The sequence below is a fragment of the Columba livia genome, chromosome 5 (genome assembly GCF_036013475.1).
Source record: "Columba livia isolate bColLiv1 breed racing homer chromosome 5, bColLiv1.pat.W.v2, whole genome shotgun sequence".
In the NCBI taxonomy this organism is placed as follows: domain Eukaryota; kingdom Metazoa; phylum Chordata; class Aves; order Columbiformes; family Columbidae; genus Columba; species Columba livia.
This window is the reverse complement of record NC_088606.1, coordinates 39593570-39605201: the sequence shown is the minus strand read 5'-3', so window position 1 is coordinate 39605201 and position 11632 is coordinate 39593570. Positions and strand designations below refer to the sequence as shown.

Genomic DNA, 11632 nt, shown 5'->3' with positions numbered 1-11632 from the left:
TAACTACTCTGTGCTTCAATAAGAAATCGGTCTTCTCAGAGTATTAAAGGAACAGCCTAGAGTATAATTCATAAAAATAATTCCTAGTATGTAGCATTAATGTTAGATAAAGGCAGAAAAATATTCCAGCTCATCATTTTGAATTCCAGTCTTTATTTCTGTTATTACACTAAATTAAACCAAGCTGTGAATATTATTCTGCAGTAAATGCTCTCAATATTTCTTTTTCTTGTTGGTTTGTTGTTGTTAGGACTCTGAGTGCTTCTAGAGGGTTTCTCTGCCTAGGCTCAAAGCCAGCTAAAAGAAAGTGCAGCTGCTTGTCTTGGGGAAAAAGAGACAGAAGAGCCTTAGTGGAAGTCACCTGCAAAAACAAGCCGTGGTGGGGGCTCCTGCCATGTTTATTCAGGAGCTACTTTAAGCTGGGGCTCTCGCACATGGCCCTGCCTTAGCTGCACTGCAGCTGCATCACGGCCATGCCTGTGCCCAACACTTAATCCTGACCTGTGAACTTGTCTTCCCAGCTTAACTTCAGCCCTGCCTCGTCCCCATGGGGTTGTCTGATGCCCTGGGTTTGGGGCTGCCCCCCTGGCCTGCCCTGGGGGGACCAGACCTGTCCTGCCAACCTTGAGAATCAACTTGGCTCCTGACCCCGGGCCCTTGGGGAGCAACCCCAGCCCTTGGTGCTCCCCAGCGGTCACCCACTCGAGTCTTAATTGGAGTATCTATTCCCGAAAAGAAAACCCATCCATTTGATTCCTAGACAGTTTTACATACGGATTTCACTGAAACTGTAAAATTACTCTCATATTTTAGAAAGCATTTACTGTGAAAACAATATGGTGCAGGAATCAATGTAAGTGTTCCTGAAAGCAGGTCTACAAATTTCCAAAACTTCAATGTTTTGGAAATGGCATATATACGGCATGCATAGGAGTCGAGTATGTTCCTTTTAAAGATGTTGCACTCTTGTAATGCATAATGGGAGGTGAATTCTAGAAAGGTTTTTGTTGAAATGTTATAATATTGGCCATCAAACCATTTAGTAATTAGAGCATTCAAAATATACATTAGAATTAAAAATATGCATATGCCCACCAGTTCTTGATACTTCTTGTTTTTCAGGAGCATTTCTATCAATCCAAAGTTTTCTTGATCTTATTGAGAGCTATTAGTCTATGCACTTCTTCCAAAATATGTATATTAATAACAATAATTCATAGAGCTAATTAATTTACGGCATTTTAGATTTCCAGAGTTCTAAAATAAATATTAATGCTGCATATATTAATTAGTTCCTTTTCTAAAAGTTCCTCTCACATAGTAGATAAGAAAATATCTCTATTTAAGGAATAAGCAGAGGCAGTTTACAGCCAGCTTTTTGAAAATTATCTTACTTTAGATGGTATTTGATTTTTTTTTTAATCACTCTGCTGAAGGCAATGTGAACCTAATTTACAGAAGGACTTGTGCCACTGTTCCATCAATTGAGCAGCATGAGACATTTAATATCCTATAATTGTATGTGTAGATTAGTGACAGATGAGGGGGCATGTTGTAGTTTAGTACAATCTGCAGATTGAGCTCCTAAAATAAAGGAAAAGTAGAGTGTGACAGATGAATCTACATGTCAACTTGAGCATTTGGAGCTAACCAAAGCTCAGCTATTGAACCTCCCTCTGGCCTTCAGCTCACCACTTAGCTTCTCCAAATGTTAAAATTGTAAACAGTGAATAATGTTACCACAGACTATTGTTTGTAAAACAAACAAACAGAATGTGGGATTCTTGGAAAAGTGACAGTTTATGCAGAAAGGACTGCAAAATGTGTTTAAGGCTACACAACCTAGATGTATAATTTGGTACTTCATAGATTCTTACACTGTCTTTCTCACCGTGGTGTCTGAGATTCTTTCAGTAACGTTTAAGCAAAGCAAATAATGGTGGTTGTGTTTTTTTTCTTTTCACATGTGCTTTCTTCTCTAAACCACAGTGTCCCTCCCTTTTGCTCATGTAACAAAGTCTCAGCCTGGTTCTCAGGGAGCCAGTTCCTGACACTTCGTGTGTGTGTGTATACGTATGTATTTACACACACACTCTATAAATAAACACACTTATTTTTCCCTAGATTTATCAAAGAAGCTGATTTTTGCTCAAGTTAGTAAAGCAAACTCAGTGTTTTCATTTTAAAATCAGATATGAAGTTTAAAATAAATATGCAAGATTTTTTTTCTTTCCGCAAATTCTTAATAAAAGGCAAACCCGTTCTTTCAAAATATTCTATCTGACTGCATCAAGTTTCCCAAGAGAAGTTGTACCCTAGGATAATATTTCAAATGTAACATCTTGAGTGTTTCATTTTAATTCTGAAAAAATATGGGAGACAGACATGGATATTTGGGGAAATTAGAATTTCTCTGTAGTAGAGAATAATTAATCTTGTATAAAAATAAAAAAGCATTTTTATAAGCATTTTCTCCTGCAATAATGTATCTGAAAAATGCTGACTATGAGGGAGTGAATTTCCTTGTATTTATGCTTTTGATCTTCTAAAATCACAACCTCAAAACTAAAGCTCAGCCAACCTGAAACATATACAATCACTTGTATTTCCTATAAGATGTTTTCAAACTATTTTACTATAATTTAATTAAGCCTCCTCTTATGTGAGATAAGGGGATTTGCTTCTTGAATTATAGAATCTCTCAGGTTGGAGGGGATTTTGGAAGGTCAGTAGTTTAACCTACTGCTTGAAGCAGGGTGAATGCTGAATTCAGACCATGGTGCTCAGGGCTTGCTTTGTCAGATGTTGGAAACTTCCCAAGAGAAGAAATTCCACATCCTCTTTTGCAACCCATTCCCTTGCTTCACTGTCCTCACTAGCTGGTCAGAACAGCCACCGTTTCAATTTATGGCCGTTGTCTTTTTCCCACTGTGCACCTCAATAAAGAACCTGGTTTTGCCTTCTCTTATAGGTAAAGACCTGGTCTTGCAGCTACTAGAAGGCTAGTATTAAGTCTCTCCTCCCTGTCCTCCTTTTTGTTCTAGAGAAGCCCAGTTTCCCTCAGTCTCTCCTTGCAGGACATCTGTCCCAGTCCCTGATCATTTTGCCTTTCTACTGGCTCAAGTTTATCAACACCTTTCTTGTACTGGGGTGCCCCAAACTGGACACAGTATTCCAGATGCAGACTAACAAATGAGTGCAGAGGAATAATCATTTCCCTTGACCTAGTTGTGCTTTTCTTTATACAGCCCAGGCTGATCTGAGGCTTTGCTGCTGGCTGGTGTTCACTCCACCATCCACCAGAAGTCCCAGATGTTACCAGTGGTGCTGAGGGGCCTGTTGGTCCCAGCCTGTGCAACGGCAAAAAGTTAGTCCCACCAAAGGCGTTGCATTAGCCTGTGTTGAGCTTCATGAGGTTCCTGTCGGTCCATTCTCTAGCTTGTGTAGAGGCGGCCCTGCCCTCGAGCACTGAATATATTTGTGGGATAAACACTGCAGCTATTCATTACTGTTTTATACTGTCATTCATTTTTGAAGAAAAAAATCGCATCCAGTGGAAATTTTAGAGGAAATTTCAGTGTGATTATGAGATGGAAGTTTTAGGTTTGCTGGAATCTGAAACTTCTATTATAAAGGGTGCAATTATTTTCTTACTAGCTATGGTGACTAAGGCCTTCATTTTATACATAATTTCAGGGAGAACTAATAGAACTATTTTCTCCCATAGGCTGGAACAAGGATGGGGCCTTGGCTCTGCTCTGACTTGGTGAAAAGAGTGCCACCTACTGAGCCCGTGTCCCTGTTTTGCAAACGTAAGTATGCAAAGCATAGTCTTTAATCCAAATTCTGACTCAGTGCAATCCAGTCTATTAATGATATGAGTCGATGTAGTTACAGCAGAAGATGTGTCTGTACAGGCCAAAGAAACCTACGATTTTATATGGTGATAGCCAGGAAATCTTCCAATCTCCTTCTTCAATGTAGTAATGAAATAACAATGTAACAGGGAATAAATTTTGTAACTGTAAAAGTGATAGAAGAGCAGCCTGCATGCAGTCTCAGCATATATGAAAAAAAGAGCATAGCAAAAGCTGCTACTGCAAGAACTGAAATTATGATGGCTGGTTCTAGAGGAGATGTACGGACTTCATAACATGAGGAGCAGAGAAACAATTTAAGAATGGGAAAATCTTTACAAAACACTTCATAAAACTGCTTATTGCTCAGTAAAATAAACAGTAGCCTACAGCTCTATAAAAACGCCTCATGCCATAGTGTCTTTGAAGTGTGCTTCATCCGGTTTGGATCTATAAACTGGCTGGTGTGCCTACAGGCTTGCCTGGTTTTGTTCTTATCCCATTTAGTATGTTTAGGAAGAAGTAGCATCCTTTCCTATAGATTTTGCATCTTATGGAGTGTTTCAGCTTTGTCCTTGTGGTGACTGTGTTGTCTTTGGCTTAGTAAAGAAGGAAAGAAGGATTCCTATCTACCTATGCATTATTTAAGAGGCAACTATCAAAAAACAATGGTGAAATGTCTCCTAGACAAGGGTAGAAAACATACTTCCCGGTCTGCGCAATGTTAGCTTCTGGAGCCAGATGATGACATTTCTGCCATTGTCTGCTGCTTTTACGTGATTATGTGTTGTGAAACATGAGATGCTGCTCAGCATTTTGCTTCCCAAACTCCAAACAGGTGGAGTACAACATGCATTCATCCTGGCTAGAAAGAAGAGCTGCACTTTGCTGTTACAATATGATTTACAGTCATAGAAGAGTGAATTGGGTTTTTTTGTGCATGTGGTTTTTTGTTTGTTTATTTTTCCCCATGAAAGCTGAGATAAGCAATTTCAATCTTATCAATATCTGATGTGCTGCATGGGAGGCACCGACTGCTTAACATTTATAACAGAGAAGGAAATAACTCCTCTTTATGGAATCTGTCTTTTCAGTCCCTATTAGGGCAAATTAAACTAAAGGGTTGTATGCCTTTGGCTTTGGTTCCAGTCATTTTATGTTCCATTATTTAAGTTTGCTTTACATATTAGCTAACTGGTGAACAGCTGTGAATATTCTTCCTGTATTGATTTAAATAGTTATGGACCTATTGCTCTTGTCTATTCAGGAATTTAGAAGAGCGAATGTATTAATGGTAGTATAGAAGAGTGTTCCTTGAATGTCCTATTGAGACAGTGTTGCATCAAATGATACCTTCGGTTGTGAAAGAAAAAAACTTTACCGGGAGTACCTCCTGTGGCTACTATTTTGCTCTTCACCTCCATGTGTCTCACTGTTATTCTCTGCACCGTGACAGGAAAAGACTGGGTGTGGTAATTAGACTACTGACCTGAGACTCATCAGAGAAACCTGGTTATGCATCAGATATGTGCTGTAGTCACGGCTATGTCACTTCTCTGGGCTCCTGTTTCCATGCATCTTCAGCTTCCCTGCTAAAAGGTTCTGCATAGAAGTCAAGCACTATTGTGAAAGAAATGCAAGCTAGAGTGAGCAGTGCAGAAATGACTCCTATATTTCACTCTATAAAGCAACACGTGCTAGAAGGGAAGGGGCCTTGCTGCTCTGAAAAGAAGCTACACTGCTGTGTGCTCTAAATGAGTGATCTAAGCCTGGGTGAAGGGAAACACGTGGCTTATGTGCATGTTGGGGAAAAATGTTTGGCATTTGCATGTGCTTGGCATGTTTCAGGGAATGAGAGTCTCCTCTCTGAACGCTGCCTGAATGTTATTTTATATTCTGTAAGTTTCGTTGCTAACAAACTGGAGGATCAGAGCAGCCTACAGGGGGAGCAATGACGAAGCAGCCTCTTTATTTCCTGCCGTAAGAGGAGCAGCGTGACGGTATTTGCCAGCACACTGTGTTTTTTATTCTCAGACCAAGGCAGCAGAGGAAGCCATATTCCAGTAGACGAGCTGAACACTTTTGGAAATTTCAGCAGTAAGTGTTCTCGTGAAAGTAAATTTCAGGTGTTTGGTAAACAGCCAACATTATAGAGGTGACCTGAGGGTTTGTATTAGATACCAATCCTTTCTTTCTTCATTCTTTTTCCACTTTTTTTTATTTTTTTTTTTCAGAAGAAAAGCCGTTTGGGGGGGGGGAAGAGACCAAAAAGAGGAAACAGAAAACCGTGCTTTCCTCTGGTACAAGTGGTTCCTTAAAAACAAAAAGCTTGTAGTTTGTTTGGTTTTGTTTTTTTTTTTTTTTTGAAGGGCCACGCAGGCTGATCCCGCTGGGGACCTGGCGCTGAGCTCAGGGCATAAGGCCGGCGCGTTGTGCCAGGTGTGGGACAGGGCAGGATTTGCCGGGCTGGGCTTCCAAATCAGTGCTGCAAACTCGCTCCCCGCCCTCCGCTCACTGGGGATTTCCCCTCCTTCCCTGCAAACGGCAGGCAAAGCCCAGCACCGAAGGTCAAGCCAAGATCTGCGGAAAAAGGGCAGGGGGGAGCCAGGTCGGTGCCAGGCAGAGCCGCGGAGGGTCGGCGGGAGCTGCGCCGCGGCGGCGGGAGGAGGAAGGCGGGAGGAGGAGGAGGAGGAGGAGTTGAGGAGCCCGGGCCCGGGAGCCTCCCCGCTTACCGCACTAGGAAGTGACGCTTTCCCTGAGTCCCGGAGAGAAAGAAACAAAGTTTGGGGTCCCCCCCCCGCTCTTTCTTTCACCCCTTCCCCCCCGTCCCTTTGCTCGTTGCTGCTCCGCGTCCCTCCGCAGGCGCCCCCCACCGCAGCCGTGCTTCGCTTCGCAGGTGAGCAAACACATTTTCTTCCTTCTCCTGCTTTCCGTGGGTTTATTTATTTTTTATTTGCACAATTTGTTTCCGTTTCCCTGCCATTTTGCAGAGGGGGTGTCTTTCCTGAGGCTTTTTTCTGGGGGTGCGCGGGAGAGTGTTGCTTTGTCTGTGGGTGCAGGATGAGGAGGACAAGTACCTGCGGAGGTGCCGGGGGCGGCCTGGGCCGCGCAGCGCTGCGGGGCCGGGGCAGCCGCGCTCCCGCGGCCGGGCTGCGCTGCCGAGCTCTTTCCTTCTGCTTCACCGTGAATCGCGACGGGGGCTCCGCAGGGGCTGCCTCGCTGCTGCCGGGCTGCAGCGGCGCGCTAATGATGCGTCTGTGTCTGGGTGAGCTGTCTGCCATGGTATTTTGGGGGGGGTCGGTCTGGGCTTGGAAGAGTTTGGGGGTTTTCTTGTAGGCTTTTCTCTTGGCGGGCTGCGTGCAGGAGCCAGGGCAGCTCCGCGTGTGCGGCGGCCGCTCCGGACCGCGCCGTGGGCCTCGGCTTGCGAGGGTTGGGTTTCTCTGCCGGGATTTGTGCAGGGGGTGGGGGTGGGGAGGACTTTATTAGATAATTTCTGAAAATCTCGTGCTCTCAAATGTACAGCTTTTTCTCTGACAGCAACTGCGGAGGACAGATTCTTTGCAGTTTACCAGTAAAAGCTGATGATACACCCACGCGTGTATGTGAGTCTTATATAATACTTACAGGTTTTTTTTAACAGGCGTAAGCAGGATTTATTTTTGGTTTGTAAAGTCTTGTGTGGTTGCAGACTGCAGAATCGGAGAAATACTCTGTTTGCTCAACAGAGATTTACTCGGCATCCTCTTTAAAACAGCTTATTTTTTTATAATAATTCGATTTCATCCAGTGTTTTGACTGGAGCGTGAAGGCCATCTGTACTGGAGCAAGCAGTTAAGGGAGGGGAAGAGAGAAGAGAAATGTCCTAATGCGGAGACTGATATTAGGTTGTTTAGAGGGCGAGACTGCAGTTCCAAGCAGCAACAGCAGCAGCTTTATGACTGTATGTAATTACAGAGTGATTGCATAGGACAGCATTGTTGGAACAAATACGTATATGAGTACGCAGGCTATTGTGCAAGATTTCAGTACTGAACAAAACCTAGTTTTGCATTTTAAATGCTAAAAAAGAGAATGTATTCTGCACTGAACTGCTACATTTCTCTTTGACTTTACCAAAGAATTAGAAGGTGGGGGGGAAAGGAGAAGTGCAGCAGGACTGACTGTAGAAGTCACAGACCTGAAATACTCAGCAGACACGCCACCAGTAGGCTCTGAAATCACAGAAGAAACTGCAAGCTCGTTGAATCTGTGGGTTCATGTTTCTAAAGTGATTATGCAGCAGGTGAAAATCAGGCAGGTTTGCTAACAGTCCTGCAGGTTTAGTGTAATTCCTGCTCTGCTCTAATTTCTTCTGTGCTTGTGTGGGAAAAAAAATAAGCAACTACAGATGAGCAAGCTTTCTTGGAAATGGAGAGAAGAGCATTGGGGAGAGTTTCTCTGTTGGGCCACAAAAAATTGGAGGTTGAAAGGAGAGCTAGACTAGACAAGTTTTGAACACGCTGGTTCAGCTTCAGTTGAAGAGTTGCATCTTGCTCAGTGATCTTGCAGGCAGTGTTGGCTGATGGATTGGACAAGGCATTGACACTATTGACTGACACTACGTTAGCAAGTCTTTTTAACTAAGACTTTGAAAGACCATAAAATTAAGCCAAAGTCCTTGTGGATACAATTTATGGTACCTAGGACTTCGGGCTTCAGAGGTGCTGGTTGCCTGTAGTTTTCTCAGTTTAGTTTTGGAATTACTTTGAATTAATATCAGATCTAAAAGTTTTTAGATCTGGTACTCAGAAATTTGCCTTTCTAAGATTAGAGACAATTTTCTAGAAGTGTTGTTTTTAACCATCATTGCTGATGTCTTAAGTGCTGTGAAGGCTTGTAAAGTGTTTTGAGCACTGTGATGGGAAGTACTATAAAAATGGAAGGCTGTTTTAAAATTTCTTGGTGCTCAACTAGAACATAATATTTTAGTTGAACATACAGATCACCTTGTTATGGGTAGTTTCCTCAGGTTGTCAACTAAATGCTTTATGTAAAATGTATGTAGCTTTGTTAATGAAGAACACATTGTGCTGAAAAAGTTTATTTGTTTGTTTTTTAGCAAGTGGTTAATTAACCACAACGCTAGGCCTATCACTTGATAAACTTACTTTCCTAGTCATCCTTCTGTAAGTTTATTGGAGCATTTTATTGTAATACCAAATAAGCAAAGGTATATTAATCTGTGCATTGCTATGATCTATTTTTAGATTTTTCTTTGAATCGTTTTTCATGTCTTCACTGACTTGTCAATTGACATTATACTGGGTGTTTGAAAGTCAAAATTACTTCTGGGGAAAAGCAGAAACAGTGCTTAAAGATTCCTTGAATCCTTTGTGTTAGCAATGCAATACAGTCATTCCTTATGGCAGGACTTGCTTTTCACAGCCTGTGTGGTGGGAGAAGATGTTTTAGGCTGGGATTCTTTGGGCTTGTAAGCAATGGAGTAGCTAACTTTCATGTTTCATGAGTCGTCCTGTGGTGCTCAGTGGAATTAGTCATAGATGTGCACTTGTGTGCATATTAGCAAAAGGGAGGCGTAGCCCTGCCAGCCTTTAACCCATCCAGGTTCTCGAGAGTAGTGGTGATACGAAATGGCGAGGACTGTATCGCAGCACAAGCCTTTTGAGAGCCTTGTACTCGTTCCAGGTGTTAATCTATCCTTCTCCATTTTCACTCCTATTGTCACTGGTGAGTTGTAGCTGCAGAACTGCAGGAGATACTGTCCAGCCTGTCAGCCCTCCCAGGAAGCTGTTGTGCCGAGCTGCCCAGCAGTCCATGCAGTTGCCCCCGCTGGAGGACCTGTAGCCTTTCTTTGGAAGTGACCACCTTGGTGATGTTGGGAGCAGCAGCAGCCTGTGTGGGGCATGTAAGGAGGCAAGAGTGACTGCCACGCTTCAGAATGGGGGTCTGTCCTGTTTCCAAAGGTGGATGTGTTTTCTGTATGCTTAGCAATTCCTGAGGAGTTTCTACTCAATAAACTTTTACCTAGTTTTCTCTCGAGCTCAGGTAAACATTTGACAGCTACTTTTTTAACCTACTGATCAAATAATGGAATGAGGATGTAGAATGGACTTGTATTAGGGATAAGAACCGATTTGTTCTTGTTGTTTCATCTTTTCTTAAAAAACCCACAAAACTGTTGTGTGGTTTCTCTTTTTTTTTTTTTTTCTTGAGGCATTGCATAAAATCTCAGTTTCAGTTGCAGTAAATTACGGTTTATGCTAAAATGAAATGTAGTAAATATGCATATTGTCTCCAGTGCAGTTAGTTATATTCTAAGTGACATAAAAGGAGAAATAAACCACTTTTCTCTGAGTGTTCATGATATGAAACGGGGGGTGGGGGGGCAGGAGCTCTAGTGGTGAGGTTTTGCAACACATGTCCAAAAAGCTCGCAAATTCTGGCACAGACAGACTAAGGCTCATGAGTCATCTCCAAATGGAAGACTTGTCACTGAGCAATTTGTAAATAGGGATGTACTGCTAATTCAAGGAAAAATCATAATTAGGACCTCCCCTAATAATTGGAATAGTGTGGCACAGAGCTTGTGCTTTGAATCACACATTCCCTTTAGTGCGATTTGAGAATTCAAACCAAGAAATCCTTGTAGTGCGATATGTAGGTCCCTGAAGGAGGTGGCTGCTCAAGTAGTAATTTAAATTTTTGTAGCTGCATACCAGCAGCTCGCATTCCACGTGGAAGCTCCTTGGCAGCTGCAGCAGCTCCCAGTGCGCAGATGGTGTGTGTTTCCAGCGTGAGGCTGCTCAATAAGCACTTGACAACATTTTGCGTAACTTCTGTTTCTGAATGATCTCCAACTGTAGCCCTTCTCCAGTGCTCCGCTCATCAGCTTGAGCGACTGAAAAATACACAAAATGTTACGAGAAAAAGCTATACTCTTCACACCAGGAAAAATCAGAATGTATGTATTTTGAATGCAACCAATTTTCAGGTATTCAGGAACAAACGATTGAATGGGGATGCAGAGATAAATCTTGGTAATTAGTTCTTTGCTTTTCTGCCTGTGTCGATGCTTTTTATCATGTTTGCTGCAACTGACAGCCACCTCATCACCAGGCCTGAATTAATATAATTCATTAATCTAGATATGGTATAGAATATGTATAGATATTCTTTGAAATGTACATCTCTCAAAAATGGATGTTCTTTTTACGTAGAAGTAAATTACATAAATGCCTGTTGCGTTTGACAGCTGGTGTTGATAAATAAGTTAAAATCTGGGAAAAGCTAGATTTGGAGGGGGTAGCAAAGTGGTGGCTTTTTTTTTTTTTAAAGGCATCCTGAAAAAAACATGGAATAATGCTTTGTTCTTTAGGGTTTAGCTTTTGAATTTTAAATTTAATTTTAAAGTTGCTCTAAATAGTTTGACTTAAGTGTTGGTAAAGCTTGAAACAAGTTAAATACTGTTAATGACTGAAGTAGTAAACTGAGAAGCAGTTTTGATACCTTTTTTTTTAATTACCTACAGTTGCATAAACTGTGACTGCAAGGATTGTTCTTGTCTTTTTTATCAAGGGCTTTTAACTGAGAAGACTTTTTGCAGTACTTGTTTGGCTCTGCAGTCTGGTTGTGGTATGGTGTTGTACGGCTGATTCCCAGCTACGGGATCAGCTGCATCCCTTCAGTACGGGCGGACTAGAATCTGTCCTCTGAAGCCACGTGTTGTGAGGCAGTAGCCCTGCTTGTCACCTTGTTGGCAGTGTGCGTTGTAGTGA

At 42.2% G+C, this 11632-nt stretch overlaps 1 protein-coding gene across 4 annotated transcripts in view; it reads left to right on the top strand.

The window, feature by feature from the left end:
- The first annotated feature begins 5797 nt into the window (after nucleotides 1–5797).
- MIDEAS (mitotic deacetylase associated SANT domain protein) overlaps nucleotides 5798–11632 on the top strand; it is a 57151-nt gene continuing 51316 nt past the window's right edge. Inside the window, exon 1 of one of the 4 annotated variants that reach the window (XM_005502226.4) lies at nucleotides 5798–5954. The gene's annotated coding sequence lies outside the window, so the exon portion shown is untranslated. Of the gene's footprint in view, nucleotides 5955–6123; nucleotides 6754–6800; nucleotides 7123–11632 lie in introns of those variants that run through there. The other 3 variants (XM_065064545.1, XM_065064543.1, XM_065064544.1) reach the window with 3 other exon arrangements.